Here is an 18,109-nt window from a genome sequence, read left to right as displayed (position 1 = left end):
AGCAGTGTTACAGAGGATGTTCCCCCTGAAAATCTCATGTGCAGCGGCTGCACAGCAGGAAACATTAATTTTGAATGCTTTCCCCAAAGTGAAGTGTGCTCCAGTGGCAGGCAAGCACCGGAGCACTTCTGGGAAAGGACCACTTTTTTTCCATACGAGCGCAGGCTGCAGGGAACAGGAGAAAGCGGCGTACATTGGAGCGGGAAACAGAGACAGAAGAAGACACAAAGGCAGTGGAGCGAGCAGATGCGTATGCAGAACCCGGTGAGTTCACTAGTTGAATGTGATCCCGGAAGGCTCTGTGATCGCCTGTTGGCCTGTGCTTCTAAATTTGAGTACTGAACTAATGTTAAGAGGCAGAAGTGAAGGATTGGTCCTAACTTTGCATACCAAAATAAGGCTTATCAGCTTACGTGGCAGAATAAGAACATTGGAGAAAATTGTAATACTAAGGTGATAAAAAACACGATTGCCAAAGCCAAAAGAAGGCAATAGGAAAAGATCTTGACAGCAACCAATATTGGCCTCAACCCAAATAAGGCCGTTAAGAAGAACAATTGTCGATTCTATTGTCACCAAAGGGAAGAGGCAATAATTAAGAAAAATCCCAAAGAAGCATTGCCCAGACACAAGAAGAGCGAGGTTGATAAAAAAAACATCATCACCATTTGGTTGATGTAAGAGTGGGGTGACAAGTGTGGCAGACAAGATGCCCTTCTGTTAGCATTAAGGAGAAGAGCAAAATCTGTGTTTCATGTGGCATAAAAAGCACCAATGTGGTTCATGTCTTTTCAGAAGAAGTGTTTTTTTTCTAAAGTTGTTGAAAGTCAAAAGACTTTGTTAAGTTGTTGCCAAATGAACTTTACCACAGAAGAATTTGCAGTAGATTTAGAAGTTTACGGTCATGGCAGGCGAGTATAGCAGGGCAATGGACCTTCTAGTGTTAGACCTGGCAGGTGAGTGGACTACATGGAAGATATTGAAGTAATGTGCTGTGGTTAAAGACTGTGGAGGAGAAGAAGTGGCAAAGCCACTACCTTAAATTGTGAATCATTGTTGCATCATCCTGACAAAGCTATTTCTTTTGCCATTAAGGAACTGTGGAAGTGTTTTGGTTCTGAAGAAGTTGTATTGAACCTTTTGTTATCAGTGGAAAATACAGATTTGTTATTTCTGTTGGAACTATTGGGAAAACCCATTGAGAGACTTGTTGAAGCAAGAAGAACTGTGTTATAAAAGGGAACTTTCTGATTTTGAACTGTGGATACAAAAATCCTGCTTTGAATCTGGGGAAGGGAACATTAGCGAGGTCACAAGGAGAAACATTTATTAAACATGTGTTTGATATAACTGTAATTTTGCTATATTTTGATTGGCATAAATGTCCTGTTTATTGTATGCATAAGTGTGAGATACAGATACCTTTTGATAGTGTGTTTCCTTTAGTTATTTTGAGAGGACGGTACATTCTCTTTAAGTTGGGATAGTGAGGCATTTATCAAAGCCTTTTAAGTTAATAAAATGGCATTTTATGAATAACCTTCACAAAGTTGTCAGCTTACATTTCTGAACCTTCACAGTATCTAACTACTTTAAACATAGAAACACACAAAAGGGTTATCTCTTAATTAAAATACACTAAAAACATTCCATCATGGTTATCATGACATAATACATCAATAGTACCATAGTACTTCTTTTAAAATCAAAAAGAGAAAGAAATACACATTATAGGCTCCCTACCACTTCCAACTAAATGTACATGCCCAGTATCAAACTTAGTAAAATTTGTAAGCTCAATAACCAGATTATTATTTTTAAATATTCATATACATTAGATAATTATGGTAAGGCATATCACCATGACCATAATTACTGTGGTCATATTACTGTTGGCATACTGTGGCTATGGCCAGTGCCCAGATTCTTGGGGGAATGGTAACAGGCCATGGACAGATCAATATATTTTAACTATGTCACAAACACTGTGGACACTTCGATAGTCGCTAAAATATATGGGAATATTACTGTGGCCATAGCCAGTGTCCATTTCATAATTACCATGGGCATATCACTGTGGCAATTTATTACCAGACTGGCAGACCTATAATGAGGCTGCCTGTCTTTTCCACACACTAGCTAATCATTGTGAAAGCTTGGAACGGACCTTTAGCCCAAGAACTATATGCCTGCACAAAGTTTTAAGAAACACCTATCAATTTATAGTAACCTTCAGACAAATGATAACAAGGAAAAACGTCTTTTATGCTTTTATCTTCTATATTGCTCAAACTTATCCAGCACTAACAAGAGGGTACACACCTTATATTGCATTGCTCAACAGCCCAAAAGTACTATTCTTGCTGCATTGTTCAGTAGTACTGCAGGAGAGCTTGATTATTCAAACGAGTTATAACCATGAACTTTAAAATTTTCGGTAAGCGGTTGTATGGAATTCATTAACAAAACAGGGGGCGTACTGCTTTACAAGACATGGAAATCACAGATAAAGCAATTGTGTTGTCATTTTCTGCATTCTGCTCTCTCTAGCTCGTTGCTCTCTTTGCATTTCAAAAGGTTGTATTGTCTCACACGCACGTTGAAGCCTATGTTAACCAATTCCTTTATCCTTCGATCACTGAAGTTATACATGTACACGTCACCAGTGTTGCCCAATAATTAAAAAGACACAAGCAAAGCAGAGACATAGATTTTGAACATATAAATGCCTATTTAGCAGATTTAGCCCATATGTCCAATAACGTTTGGTAGCAGCATATTGTCAAGGTGGGGAAAAAGGCAACAAAGCAAAACTGCTACATGTGTTATCTCATCCCCTACGCCATGAGGGCATCCAGAATATTCCTAGCCACAGACGTTTGAGCAGCCAGAACACAGTGCCTTATGCACTTAGCGCTCTGCACCATAAAGGGTGGATTCCAAGGGAAATGGGCCACACTGCGATGGATGTCACAGAAGACAAGATAAGTAACAGAAAGACTCAGGCAATGATAAGATGACTACTGGAGCTCAGACAAGACAATTGAATATGTTACAGGTAGCCCAAATAAAGGAGAAGTGGGGACAGTTACTCAAAAGGAGCTGCAATGTCCAAACACAGGGAACAAAGAGATAGGAGTACTGCCAGGATGCTAGGAGACACCTCGCCTCAGTTACTGCTGTACAGACAAGTGTACAAAGGTGAACGATGGATGGAGGAGATGATGGGGAGCAAAGCACATGCACTCCTAATGGTTCCAGTAGAAATGGTACAGAAGGAAAACAATGACTGTCTGAAGGAATGGGCAGCAAGTGCAAAGCTGCTCACATGGGTAGAAAATTAAGCTGATCCTAGGACAAGTATAACACTTGAAAGTGCTTCCTTGTGTTTCCAGAATTATGTTACTGTAAAGGTTGGGGAAAATAAAGGTTGCAAGAGAACAGTGAAGATACCAGGAATGAAGGTCGGCACAGCAGTATTAATGGATTACTACTGGGCCTGCGGGTCCAAGGCATACATGCAACTTCCACCCTAATGGGGAAGAATATGCTCCATAGAGCAGCTAAACACACCAGTGGAAGGGTTCCCCACAATAGCTGCACACCAGAGGAAGGAGAGATATGTGGAGCTGACAAGAGTAAAGAGGGGAACCACATATCATCAAAAATGGAAGACGCACTGGATGCGATACCACCAAAGCTGAGACTGTTCAGCTAAAGGTCTGTTGCTGAAAATAAATTAGACAGTGAAGGGGTTCAACCCCATCAAAGAACAACTGAGAGCTGTCAGACTGATGACCTTACAGAACAGATACATTGTGCATCTTCTGACAGCTGTGGAGGGAGGCGTGTACACAAAGATCGAGCCTTTTTGTTGCACCTTATATATGCTCCCACGACAGAGAGAATGGGATGATCAGAAATGCAATAATGCAACTATCAGCAGGAGAAGATGAAGATTGGCTGTCATGCATTTTTTCCTGGATACCAACGTGGATGGCTAGCATACTGAAGGTACTCATAGCTGCCTTAGTACTAGTACTACTTGAATTCTGTGTTATTAGAGTAGCTACAGCACAGTGCAAAAAGAACACAAAGAAGACTACAGGGATGAAAATCATGTTAGATGTAGAAACAAAAGCAGACAAAGGGACACAGGCATGAGTGAATAATATCTAAAATGTATCCTTACAATTTTGACTATGATACAATGTGTTTCCCTCCGACCAGACTGACATGGGCAAGATTAGCTTACCAACTAGCATGACATTTCTAAACACACCGTGCGTTTCAGTTATGGAATACTCGTAGGCAACCAATTTGCCTTTACTTTCCACTCCTTCAATTTCCAGACACGCTTTGGTCTCCTAGCAATTTAGGACACGTGATGTGCACCTGACTAAGAGGTAACTCACGTTGTCATAGTTACCAACTCATTCTTTCGATGCAGCAGTTCTGCCCGACGGCGTTCAGCATTACACATCTAACTTCTGACTCCAGCTGGTATGCCACGAATAGATTATGCACTAATGTGCGCTTTCTTAAAACTGTTCAATGTGATAGTTTTAAAACCAAGAATAGCCCTGGGAATGACCCGCTTCCTTTTACTATGCTTAAATTTACTTTAGATTACGGCATTATCACAGAAGAGGGTATAAATTTGCTGCATTATCAATGGCGGTTACAATTTATCACACAGAACGGCAACTTTGACTCAGGTAAAAGCTATTGCAGGTCTAATAATTTTTTAGCTATCTGTATACAATTGAATATTAATTATATTCAGTTTCCACAAAATTGTATATATCTGTGTTTACTACTTTGCAGCAAACCAAGTTTCAGGCCTGAACTACTATTTTGGATTAGAAGCTACAAAACTTGTAGATGAAGAGAGCATTCACTTAATCTCAGACCAAAAGCAGCAACTGCACAAACCCACGGTCATCAAACCGTTAGGTATTTAATGCTATTTGCTCTCTCGAGCATTCAATTTGTATTCTCTTGAATCGTTAAAACATACTCTCAAGCAATACAGTACTATCTGTTTAACTAAATGCACACAATCCTGCCCTTGTGTTAAGTAGAAGCTAAATTGGTTCTAGTTCAATCCAAAGTATGCGCCAGTTTGCACTTTTTTGAGTTAAAGTACATACTTAAGTGTGGTGCAACACACGTGATACAAAGATTGCTAGAGCGCAGTCTGTGAGGTTAGCACTTTCAAACACAAGAGGAGAAGAAAAATATGCTTATGACTCACTTAGATATAGGACACACACGCACTTCGAATACACATACATTTTACCTGCTTGCTGACGCTAAACGCAACATGGGCAGCCATTTAAATCAAAATGGAGGCAACAAGCACATTGGAGAGAATGGGAGATGCTGAAAGGATCCGAGATTACAGAGCAAGGCAGATGTGCTGATTTTGTAGAGACGTGAAGACCATGCTTTCAGTGCAGTTATTGTGCAGAGCCTTACCAAGGACACTGAAAGGGAAAGGTTTCATATTAGCAGACGAGATAGGACACCTGCATGAGCAAAAGCCAAACATCCTCATAAATACAGTCAGGAGAAAGTCAAATCTGTGTTCCCTGCACACGTTATCAAGACCTGAGCAACAAAGCCTCTTTATTCGAGCCAGACATGGGCAGTTTTTCCCATCCAACTGAAGGCAGAGTGATACATAAGAAATACTGTGGACCAAGGCCAGAACACCTTTGGTGCAGGTTGTACACCCTCGATATAGTGCAAAGGCTAGATGAACATTCAATTCAAGGTAATACAACCCCTATTTTTAAATTAACTTTAAACTACAATCAATACTCACGACTACAATAAGCATCCTCTGCCAGAAATAGCTACAAATTACAATAATACATTTCTGACTCTGTGTCCATCATCAGGGCTAATAGCTCTACATACAATGCAAACAGTACTATGGCCAGTCAACCGGGCCATACATGTACAGGAAACAAAAAATGACTGAATCGTGTTAAAAATCATATTAACACATTTTACAACAATAATCACTTGTTATCACATTAATGTCCATGATATTGAGGTCCAATTCCATTTGTTAAAACAAACGTGAACAATGCATTTCACATGCAGCAATTCACAGAGACAATCATGAAGTAAATTAGTTGAATTAGGTAACCCATGAAAAAATCAGCAAAGGACACATGAAAAAGACCAAGACAAGGAACAGGAAACAAAAAGCAAAAAAACTAAAAAACAAAAAAGCAAATAAAGATGGAAAGTTAGAAAAAGGTAGATCTCGATTAACACTACATCAAGTTCACAGTGTTTCTTATAACGGCTGTGGTAATCATTTTAAGCAACAGATGGCCATTAAGATCATTATCGTACTCTCATAGCATAAAAAATCCAATACGTAGAATGGCAACCTCAATCTTGGTACCTTTTCCTACCTTGCTTCAAATCGAGGATCAATATGTGTCCAAATGACACAGTAGAAAGGCATATACAAATCCATGTGGCTGTGCTTTGTGTTGTGTAGGTATTGGTTACAAACACAAATCTAGTGGAAAAATACAGACAAGCCCCTGTCAAATACTGCAATGCCATCTCGCCCAATGATCTAATATTCTGCTAGTGGTGACCCCATCTTACTTCCCACTCTCTAATCTTCATATCGTACCTGATCAATACGCGTGTAGCCTCCAATCTCTCTCTGAGTATTTCAGAGAAAAGGGAAGACACTTGACCTCCTAACTCGTGACTCTATGGATCGACTAGCATCACTCAGGCGTGTGATATGTGCGTTTAGCGTCGCATACACCCACTAACTCTTAAAGGTATATTACATCTTCATTCAGACCAGCCAATGGTTGGATAACTCTATACTGTGCGTGTTGTCAATGGTACAAACTTAAAATGCCAATGTGCTACAGATTAATGCATCAGGGGGAATATATAAATTACTAACTACGTGCTGATTAGAACCCTAACTAAAGTTTGACAAAAAGCCAAACTTGCCTCCATTTCAAATTGTGGACAGTCAACGTAATTAATAGAAATGAAAAGAAAGGAAATGGAAGAATAAGTAAAAAAATGAAAAGGTAGGAAAATGAAAGAATAGGATGAACATCAACAGTCGGCCTATCATAAACCACAGATGAAGGGTACGTTAACCCAATTGATGACAACCAAATAAAAAATATTCTGGATTCCTAACGATCAGTATTAATACCAGACTGTATCTGTGCACAACTTCAAACATGGTATTTGTTTATACATAGCAGAGTACCGACATGGAAAGGATAAAGAAATTCAAAAAGAAACAAGCTTGCAAAAATCGTGCAATTCCATATGCAATCATGTGTATGGTGCACACAGAGATCTTGTTCATAGAAAACAATGTAAATTCAGTTCTTCGATCATGCTGTTGGGCACCAAGGATTTCAGTCTGTGAACCCAAAACACCTCTCTTTGCGCTCTTCTCCTTGCAATGTCACCTCGGAATTCTTTTGTGTTGAGAACCTCCAGGATCTGGAATTTCATTTGCGCAATAGTGTGGCCATGTTCAATAAAATGTCGTGCCACTGATGAGTGCTGATTGTTGGTTCTCATACAAGACTTATGCTCTTTCCACTTTACATTCACCCTTCTTTTGATCTCTCCCACGTAGTACATGAAGCAAGGACACCTAATACAATAGACGACATTCTCAGAAGAGCAGGTTGCAAAGTTCTTTAGTTGTATTCGTTCCCCGGCATGGGGATGGAAGACATACATAACCTTTGTCATGCTTTTACAATTGCCACAGCTTAGGCATGGATAAGTGTCCTTCTTGTCTGTTGCTCATGGGTACCTTATCTCTTTTGCTGACTCGCTTGTTTCTCAGATTCTCACTCCTCTGATAGGAAAACACTGGTCGTTCGGGAAATAAATCTTTGGTTCTGACATCATTCCTCAGTATATCCCAATGTTTATTGACAATTTGTTTCACCGTATTAATCTGTAAACATAATTTAGACACAAACACTAACAGTAGAGTGACTTTTGTGGGTCTCATTTGGAGTAGAGTCACTCTGGACAGACTCAAAGTTGTCTCTACAGCTGAATCCAGGTGATTCATCGGATAACCCCTATCTTTACATTTTTTCACCATTTTGTTGAAATCAATTTGGCATTTCTCTTCATCACTGACAATTCTTTTAATTCTTAACAGCTGCCCATACAGCACTTTTTTCACTGTATTCTGAGGATGGAAACTCATCCAATGTAAAAGATTATTACTGTCTGTGGGTTTGGTAAACAGTGTGGTCACTATGTTGTTATTAGTGAACTTCACCTCTACATCCAAAAAGTGTACATTAGGTGTTCCAATTTCAGCTGTAAATTGGATGCAAGGGTCAATCTGATTTATAAAAGTAAGCTAATCTTGCAGTGTATCCCAGGTACCATGCCAAATGGCAAATATATCATCAATATACCTGACTCACTTTTCTAAGTACTTGTGCCAAACAGGGTGATTTATAATATGAGTGGTTTTGAACCTGTGTATGAAGCTGTTAGCCTATACAGGGGCCATACTGGCACCCATAGAGGTCCCTGACATTTGGAGGTAGTGTTGTTTCTGGTATTTGAAATACAAATTGTGTGCAATGAATTCTAATAAGATCACAATTCAATGTTTATTAGCACCTATGGAATCCGCTTGTAAAAGTAGCTATTCTACTGCCTCTTGACCCAGATAATGATACAAAAGAAATACAAGGTTCAAATATTAAATGTTCAGACTCAAGGCATAGATGATTGGAGATGGTACCTTATCAGGAACATGCATCACCTTTAAGGTCTTTCTCACTACCTTGAATAGTTGCACTTAGCTGGTGACTTTCCAGAGCGCCAAGGCTGAGAAGGCACTCTCTGGCCAATCCTTTCTCACCTTTCATGTTAAGCTCACACTATGTTGCACTGCCCAATTGCAGTACACTAACCTGAGATATCGTAGTTGAAACATTTAGAGTGTGGTTAGAGGAGGAACCAACAGAGATGCCTGTCCAATCCCTGAACTAACACCCGATATATCATATACATAGTTGACCTTACTAACCAATCCTGCTCCATTTTAGGTTTTTTGATATATCATTATTTTGTGATGTCATACAGTAACAAAAAGGGCTGATATGATTCAGATTGTTGGAAGAAGTTGTGGAGAATTGCTGTATTGTCCATTGGTGAACCCTTGAATGAGAGCTCTCTAATAAAGCAGTTGAACTTTGTTATATTGTTGGACTTCTCTGTTCTTGAGTGCGGGGATTTCCTCAGCCCAGTTCCTCTTGATGAAAATCAGGGAGATTAACAAAATCCCCCACCTTTAATTCATGGGTGTACACATGACCATTTCAGATTTGCATCTGCTTCGTAGACCCCATTGACAAAGCAGAGAACTAGAGCAATTCTGAAGATAACTCGATCATCTAAGATGGCCTTGACACACGTTTGCTCAAATGTATCTCAAAGAAGCTTGAGACATCTTCAAGTCAGAGATGCTTCTGGCATCACCACATTTTCTGCCGTTCAAACTCATCCCCTCAAAATCATGAGAAAGAAGACACTGTGGGTGTCAAGGAGTTCCCCCCTTCTCACCTGAGTCCGATCTTTGCTGGATTTCTTGGTCGATGCCTTCTTGCGGACGGATCGGGTCTTCAATAAGGCTGCACGAGTCTCTTCCGACATGAGCGTGCGTTCAAAATTCCAGGATGCAACAATCCAGGAATCCGGGAATATAAGAGTGTGCGCTACTCAGCACACAAGTCCAGGAAGCAAGAAAGAAGGAAAAGAGCTAGGAATGAGGTTGGTTGGGAAAGAACCAAGGATAACAATACAGCGAGCTACGGAGCACATGTCTGGTCGCTACTTCGCAATAGCATTGAGATGCGCGGAGCCGCCGGGGGCGTGGTCTATTAATAGAACACGCTACGTCCAACGTGTAGAGCGAGGAAGGTGTTTCATGCTGGACGGCCATGTTGGGAGTACCAGGGAGTGCAAGCCCTGTTGAGACAATGACCAGGACGTCCAAAAGGGGCGCGTTCTGTAGGTCATGACAGTATGCCTCCTCCGAAGACCCGTTCCTCCAGGTTTGCAGGGTGTATGAGGTGAAATCTTCTGAGCAGTCAAGGGCTCTTGAGATTAGAAAGTGGTTCCCAGGTACTTTACTAGGAGGATATCCCTTCCATTCAACCAGGTATATAAGCTTACCCCGATTATAACTGGAGTCGCAAATTCGGGACACTTCATATTCCAGTTGGTTGTCGACCAGCAGAAGAGGGGGTCTGCAGGATTTCCGGGAGGATTGGATGTAGGGTTTTAATAAGGATGTGTGAAAAACTGGGTGAATTTTCTTCCAGGAGTCTGGTAGTTTGATCCGGCATGAGACTGGATTTATAATTTCCTTGATGGGAAATGGACCATAGCACCGAGGGGCCAATTTGTTTGGTCATAGATGTCGGGGTAATAATTTAGAGGACAACCAGACTTGATCACCAATTGCATAAGAAGGCCCTGGTCTTCTTTTGGAATCTGCATACCTCTTAGTCTGTGTTCTGGCCTTCACTAAGTTTTCTTTGGCCTCCTGGTGTACGTTGATGAGGTTTACGATCCAGGAGTCGACAGTAGGTACCGGTGTAGGATGAGGGAGAACTGAGGGTAGAACTGATGGATGGAAACCTTGGCTACAATAAAAGGGACAGGTCTTAAGTGCTGAATGATCGGAATTGTTGTAGGCGAATTCAGCCATGGGTATCAGGAGCGACCAGTCATCCTGAACCTTGGTGGCAGAACATCGAAGATACTGTTCCAGGGTCTGATTAGCACGTTCTGTGGCCCCGTTAGTTTGGGGATGATAACCTGATGAGAGGGCGCGTTGGATTCCCAAAATGTGACAGAGATGTTTCCAGAATTGTGAAACGTATTGAGGTCCTTGATCAGATATGATCTTGGAAGGAAGTCCATGCAGATGGAATATGTGTTCCAGGAAGATTCCAGCAAGTTCGGACGAGGATGGTAGCTTATACAGGGGTGTAAAATAAGCCATATGAGTGAACAAGTCAATGGTAACCATGATGGTCGTGTATCCTCGGGAAGGTGGTAATTCCATAATGAAGTCCGTAGCAATGAATTCCCATGGCCTTGTTGGCAGTGTAGGTTGCAGTAGAAGACCCGCCGGTCTCTTGTTATCATGTTTATTTTGACTACAGATAGTACAAGCTTTGATGTACTGCTGTACGTTGGTCTTCATTCCAGGCCACCAAAACTGTCATTGTATGAGGCGGAGGGTGTTGGTTATGCCACGATGTCCGGAGTGAAGGGTATCATGACAGACGTTTATTATTCTTTGTTGTAATTTCTGTGTAGGAATGACCAATGCATTGTCCTTGAATAAATATCCTTCCTTGACTCTTAGGTTCCATTGATTCTTCCTTGAAATATCCTTCCAGAGATCAGGGGATTGGGTTTGCACTCGAATTTCTTCCAGGAGATTGACTGTTTGAGCTACAAAGATCGTGTGGGGAAACATCTTAGGATAGGGCCTATCTTCAGTAGCTACATAGTCAGGACGTCGAGATAAGGCATCAGCAATCAGGTTTTGTGATCCGGGAACATGAGTGAAATGGAACTGGTACTGGACAAAGAAGTAGGCCCAACGCGCCTGACGACTGTTCCTACACTCCAATGACTGTAGAATTTGAAGATTCTGATGGTCCGTGCGGACCTGAACTGGATATCTAGCACCCAGAAGTAGATGTTGCCATTCAGTGAAGGCTTGGCGGTTGGCTAACAGTTCCTTTTCCAGGACGGAGTAGTGTGTCTCACTGGGAGTCAGGGTTCGTGAAAGGTAAGCAATGGGGTGTTCCAGTTTATCCTCAAATTCAGGCTTCAAGACCGCTCCCATGGCATAGTTAGAGGCATCCGTTTCCACTAGGAATGGTTGATTTATGTCGGGTTGGGCCAAGATGCGGGCTTGCGTGAACTCTGCCTTTAAACGTTGGAATGCCTTATCATGTGGTGTAGACCAGATAAAGGGGGTGTCCTTCTTCAAGAGAGCAACCATTGGCTGAACGATCTCGGAAAAGGTGGATGTGAACTTCCGGTAGAAGTTGGCAAGCCCCAGGAAGGATTGAATTGTTTCACGGACGTGGGAGCGGCCCATGCCAGTATGGCCTTTACCTTTGAAGGGTCCATACCAATTCCTTCTGGGCTAAGGATGAATCCTAGGTAGTGAACAGAAGTAACGTGAAGCAAACATTTTTCGGGTTTGGCTAAAAGTTTGTGTTCACGGAGTCGTTGTAATACTGCCCTTACATGTTCTTCATGCTTTAGAAGATCCTTGGAAAAGATCAATATGTCGTCCAGATAGACAATGATGAAGAGGAATAACATGTCAGAAAACACCCTATCCATGAAACGTTGAAAAACTGCGGGGGCATTAGCTAGTCCAAAGGGCATGACTAGATATTCATAGTGACCAAAGGGTGTTCTAAAGGCTGTTTTCCATTCGCCTCTTTCCCGGACACGGATCAAATGATAGGCACCCTGGAGATCCAACTTTGTGAATATTACGGCGCCTCTCACAACTTCCAGGATATCCGAAATCAAGGGCAGTGGGTACCGATCTTTGAGGGTGCATTGGTTTAAGCCATGATAGTCGAGGCAAGGTCTGAGTTCCTTGGTGTCCTTCTTGGTAACAAAGAACAACAAAGCACCCGCTGGAGATTTTGAAGGTCTTATAGTGCCATTTTCAAGGTTGGTATCCAGGTATTCTCGGAGGGCCTTTTTTTCTGATTCGGAAAGGATGAACATTCTGCCGAAGGGAATCACTGCTGAGGGATCTGTACCTATGGCACAGTCTTCAGGTCTGTGAGGGGGTAAGGCCTGGACTATGGCAGTTGAAAATACATCAGCATATCCCTGATAGGCCTCAGGGACTTGTATGATATTGGAAACCATGCGTGGTGATTACTGATCTCTTGGTGGTTCTTTAGGGGGTGTCAAGGAGGGATCCAGAAATAGACAGTGAGACATACAAAACTCTGAGCCTAGGAATAGTGATCCTGCTGACCAATTGATATACGGATTGTGCTTCTGTAACCAGGGCATACCCAATACCATGGGGTAATGAGCTGATTTAATGATGTCGAATCTAATCCGCTTTTGGTGATGGTTTATAGAAAGCTGGATCTCTTTTGTCTGCAGGCTTATGGGTCCTGAAGTGAGGGGTCTTCCGTCGATTGCTTCCACCGGCTGCATGGTGCTTCGTGTTTCGTATTGAATACGATGACTAACAACCCAATTTTGATCAATGAAAATTCCCATAGCTCCGGAGTCTACCAAGGCCAGAATGGAATAGGTCTTGATCTTGGAGGGCGATAGGAAGGCCTGTAGTATCACCAAATTGTTTTGTCCAGGAGAGTTCAAGGATGGAACTGATGTGGAGCAAACATCTCTCTCCCGAAGCTCTGCTCCATCTATGATCGGGAGCTGCCATTTCCCAAACGCCGAGGAGGGGCTAGAGGACACTCCCTAACCAAGTGTTTGTCTGAGGCACAATACATGCACAACCCCGTATGAATCCTTCTCATCCTTTCTTGCGGGGATATAGGTCCACGGAAGGCTCCTATCTGCATGGGTTCTGGTTCAGTGACTGAGCCTGGGTTTGTGTCCGTCTTGGTGGTGCATGCAAAGGACACTTTGAAGGATTTCTTCTGGATTTCTTCTTCTCTGCCTTCCTTTCCTGGATGCAAAAGTCTATTTGCATGGCAAGGTCCATTAGTGCCTGGAATGAGTTTGGGCGAGCCACTCTGGCCAACTCATCCTTAATCTCCTCATTCAGTCCTCTCCTGAAAAGGGTAAAACTCGCCTCAGGGGACCAATCAGCTTCCTTGACTAATTGCTTGAATTGGGTTACATAGGTGAGCATATCCTGGGATCCCTGCTGGAAGTCTAACAGGCATTCCTGGGCACTATAGACCTGCTCTGGGCGGTCAAGCATGGTTTTAAGGGCCTGTATGAACCCATCATAGTCATCTAGGAGAGCATCGCCGGAATTAACGAGGGGCGTAGCCCAGGTTAAGGCATTTCCTGAAAGGTGAGCAATTATGAAACCCACCTTAGCCCTGGGAGTCGAAAAGTAGTAGGGTTTAAAGGTAAATTGGACCAAACATGAATCCAGGAATCCACGAAGGGTTTTTGCCGACCCATCGTATTTGTCCACTATGCCGCCCAGCAAGACACTTTCTTTTGTGGCAGAATCACAGGATAGAACTAATTGTTTGAGAGCGGCGTTTTCCGCCTTTAGATTCTGTACCTGGGTTGATAGCTCTTGCATGCCACGCATCAGGTCCTGGACGGCCGCTTCCATGTCCATATAGAGTTCGGTCGGGTGGCGTCTCAAACTGTCAAGGAGTTCCCCCCTTCTCACCTGAGTCCGATCTTTGCTGGATTTCTTGGTCGATGCCTTCTTGCCGACGGATCGGGTCTTGAATAAGGGTGCACGAGTCTCTTCCGACTCCAACTTGCGTTCAAAGTTCCAAGATGCAACGATCCAGGAATCCGGGAATATGAGAGAGTGCGCTACTCAGCACGCAAGTCCAGGAAGCAAGAAAGAAGGAAAAGGGCTAGGAATGGGGTTGGTTGGGAAAGAACCAAGGATAACAATACTGCGAGCTACAGAGCACATGTCTGGTCGCTACTTCGTAATAGCATTGAGCCGCGCGGAGCCACGGGGGGCGTGGTCTATTAATAGAACACACTACGTCTAACGTGTAGAGCAAGGAAGGTGTTTCACGCTGGACGGCCATGTTGGGAGTACCAGGGAGTGCAAGGCCCATTGAGAAAAGGACCAGGAAGTCCAAAAGAGGCACGTTCTGTAGGTCATGACAGTGGGGTACTGGATAGCAAGTGCAGTTGAGAGAAGAAGAGGGATGAGGTTGGTGTAATATTTAGACTTGGATGACTACAGAACAGTAATAAGAGCAAAGAATGATTCTGTAAAAGGAGCAGGAGAAAATATATGAAATGGACAGAGAGAGGTTGTTGACCCTGTCACTGCCTCTGAACTTGTGTTAAGTCTGCTAGATTCCAAGGTGGTGTTACTTCCCATGCTGGAGACTCATATCAATCCATTCCATCAACTTCTTGCCTAGCTACTCGCAACATCTGGGTCAGGGGTTGTCCGTTGTACTGATTTGAAATTTCTGTGTCGAATTTAACTGGACGATTGGTGTGCCCAAGACAATAGGGACTGTATTGTGATAGGGTGAGGTGCCAGTACCAATCCCCTCTTTTTGAGACCATGGACATTTCTGCCTATGGGCTCTTCCATCTTTGTACTAGTGGTTTAACTTTGTTGAGTCACTGGAAAATGTTTGAAGCCCTTTGTTGGGTCTTCTTGCCTTCATGGTTTTTCTTATATTGCTGTTTTTTTTAATGCTCTTATTTCCCTTCTGTTAGTACAATGTATGTATGTATTGTTTGTTTTTTGGTGTTTGTTAGCACTTTGAGGACTGCGGGCATAAGGCGCTTTAAAAGAATTCTAAGTAAATAATTCAATTGGGGTAATTCTGTATGTGGTAATGCCATTATTTGTGGATGTTTTTCATTCATTTTACCTCAAAACCAGAATTTGGTGGTGCAGTAAATGGGGCAGTCATTCTGTTACCACCACTTTTTTCCTTCACCACCAAACTCACAAAACACACTTCAGGGAAACAGAGGGACTCCAACACTGCCATTGCTTTGTTTTTGAAAAATCCACCATATTGCCTTAAGAAATTAAGTAATTCTTCCTCAAACTGTGGCAGTATACTTTTATTTGTAACTTTTTGTTATTACATGCATATTGCTAATATTTCTAGCCTTTTGCATATTGAGAAAAATAAAACACACTGTGTAACAATACAATTATACATCAGAAAACATGTATTGCTCATCACATAAAACATGCATGCACAAATGTAAGAAAACACCATTCAATATACTTAAGCAAAAAATATAACAATTGTTAAAATCTTGTTTCATATTTCTACCGATTTGGGGGAAATCTACTCCCAGACATGTAGAGCAGCTGCCACAATGACCAATGATTCGGCCGAACAAATGGCGGCCGAAAATTGGTTAGTAAAAATACTGACAGGCGAGGAGCAGAAATTTCTATAACCCTTTATGTAAAATGGTTTAAAACAAGTAAAGCGTGCACGTATGTGTGTGGCAGACTCAGCTGGCCCCTTGCAAAATCAACAAAGCCTTTGCTCACGTGGGATTTTAGGCCATGCGCCGGCATGCTGTGACACCGGAAGCAAATTCAGACGCAGATATAGTATAAAACGCCTTAGGGCAGTGCTGCTTAAGTAACCGCATCGCTGCATAGGGCAAAATCCCTGCATAATGTAATATGAGTACTGTCTCTTTGCTGATAGGCTACCAATAGAAGACATACGGTCACCAAGCTAGGGATTGTGTTTCCAATTTAAGAAGAAAATTGCCATATCCCGCCATGTCACTGATTTGTAAACCAATAGCAGCACATCGCAGTATACTGAAAGCAGTCACAAAAGGTGCACAAAGTCTTTAAATAGGTGGTGAAGTACAGTCCCCTGTTAGGATTTTTGTTTGCTGCAGGGTAGGGAATAGGTTCATTGGTCACCTGTTTATTGCTATGGTTTTATGTGGTGTCTTTGGCTGGTGAAATGTCAGGGTTAGCACTCCAGTAAGTACACTAGGTTTTCTTATCGACTATACCAGATACAGCAGACTTCACCACATATCACAAAATGAACAAGCCACGATAAACGCATGCACACATGCTTTCACAAGTATGCCCCCAGGCCCTTTGTATTCATTCCACAAACCAGAATAAAATAAAATGTGTAGTGAAAGACAGCAGAATCACATTTTGTTGAACACATGCAATAAGCAGGAAGAAATATCTAAACACAGCATGTCAAAAATACAGTTTTCATAATCTGTCAGTGCATTGAAAATCACAGTTATATTGGTATAAACTTCCGTAACATTCCCCACCCAAGGCAAAGATTTCTCTTTCGCAGTCAAAGATTTCTCTTTCGCGTCCAGTGAAACTACCCACTCCTTAGCAAACTTGGAAGACCACATGCATTTTTATACACAACCTTGAAAGTATGACTGATAAATGTTAGCAGTGCTGCAAATGCCCAAAGAAGCAATGGTGTTCCCCCTTTAGTGATCTAATTTGGCATTTCACTAATTAGACCATCAGTTTGCTCTAATTAATTATTTTGTTTCCTTTCTCTTTCAACTATACTCACCAGGAGTTTAGTGCCTGATGATTCTGTCTGCCCGGATGGACACTCTTTCTTCTCACTGCAGCTGCCTCTGGGATTACAGTGAGTTGTCTCTCAATCACCCGTCTCCCTCCTCTGCAGCAAGTACAGTTCCCAGCCCAGCTCAGCTCAGTCATCACTCGATCAGAACTCCTTAAAAATCATGTTTCTTCTTCCTCTCCTCTCGCTATCCTTGCTCCTTCTGTGGCCAGCCCTTTTTGCCCTCTTCCCCCCAGCTTTAACGCTCTTTTTCCTTCCCCTCTGCTTATAGGTTCATACATATTCTTTAGTATTTCACCACCCATGTTCATGCATTCTATCGAGATGTCACGGGATGCCTCCGGTCAATCACCACCCATCTTTTGGCCAACACCCCCCAGCATCTTTCCAGCCTTTCCTGGCTTTTCCTAGAATGGCCTTTGGACAGCACTGTTAAATATTTCACAGAGCTCGGATGAACAGTGCAACATTACTTCCTCTACTTCCTGGCCTGCACCAGTTTAACCAATTCAATAGTTCTTTCAAGTGCACATTCTGCCACCTCATTGTGCTCTGAATCTAACGTCCACAAGGGACACTGCTGTTCAGCTTTCAATGTTTGTATTTATTTCCTAAGCCAACATTACACTGTGAGTTTGTGCATTTACAACCTACAGCAGGGTGTGGCTTAAACAAACCCGCTCTGACCAAGCAAAATTACAAATGTGAGCCGGAATATCATTAGTTAGTGTAGGTGGTGTTAGTAGTTAAGGTTGTTAACACTCTACACTGCACTATGC

General features: G+C 42.3%; 1 long non-coding RNA gene across 1 annotated transcript in view; it reads right to left on the bottom strand.

Moving 5' to 3' along the window:
* The window catches only part of LOC138515480 (uncharacterized), a 50,790-nt gene extending 33,269 nt beyond the window's left edge, over positions 1 to 17,521 (bottom strand). Inside the window, exons 1-2 of the long non-coding RNA XR_011282020.1 lie at positions 17,316 to 17,521; positions 5,303 to 5,489 (exon numbers count right to left, since the gene is read on the bottom strand). This is a non-coding gene — a long non-coding RNA (uncharacterized lncRNA). The remainder of the gene's footprint in view (positions 1 to 5,302; positions 5,490 to 17,315) is intronic.
* Between the last annotated feature and the right edge of the window lie 588 nt (positions 17,522 to 18,109).

Source organism: Ambystoma mexicanum, chromosome 6q, assembly GCF_040938575.1.
Source record: "Ambystoma mexicanum isolate Mex_15411 chromosome 6q, UKY_AmexF1_1, whole genome shotgun sequence".
NCBI lineage: Eukaryota > Metazoa > Chordata > Amphibia > Caudata > Ambystomatidae > Ambystoma > Ambystoma mexicanum.
Note: the sequence above shows the minus strand (reverse complement) of the source record. Positions and strands in the feature narration are given on the sequence as shown.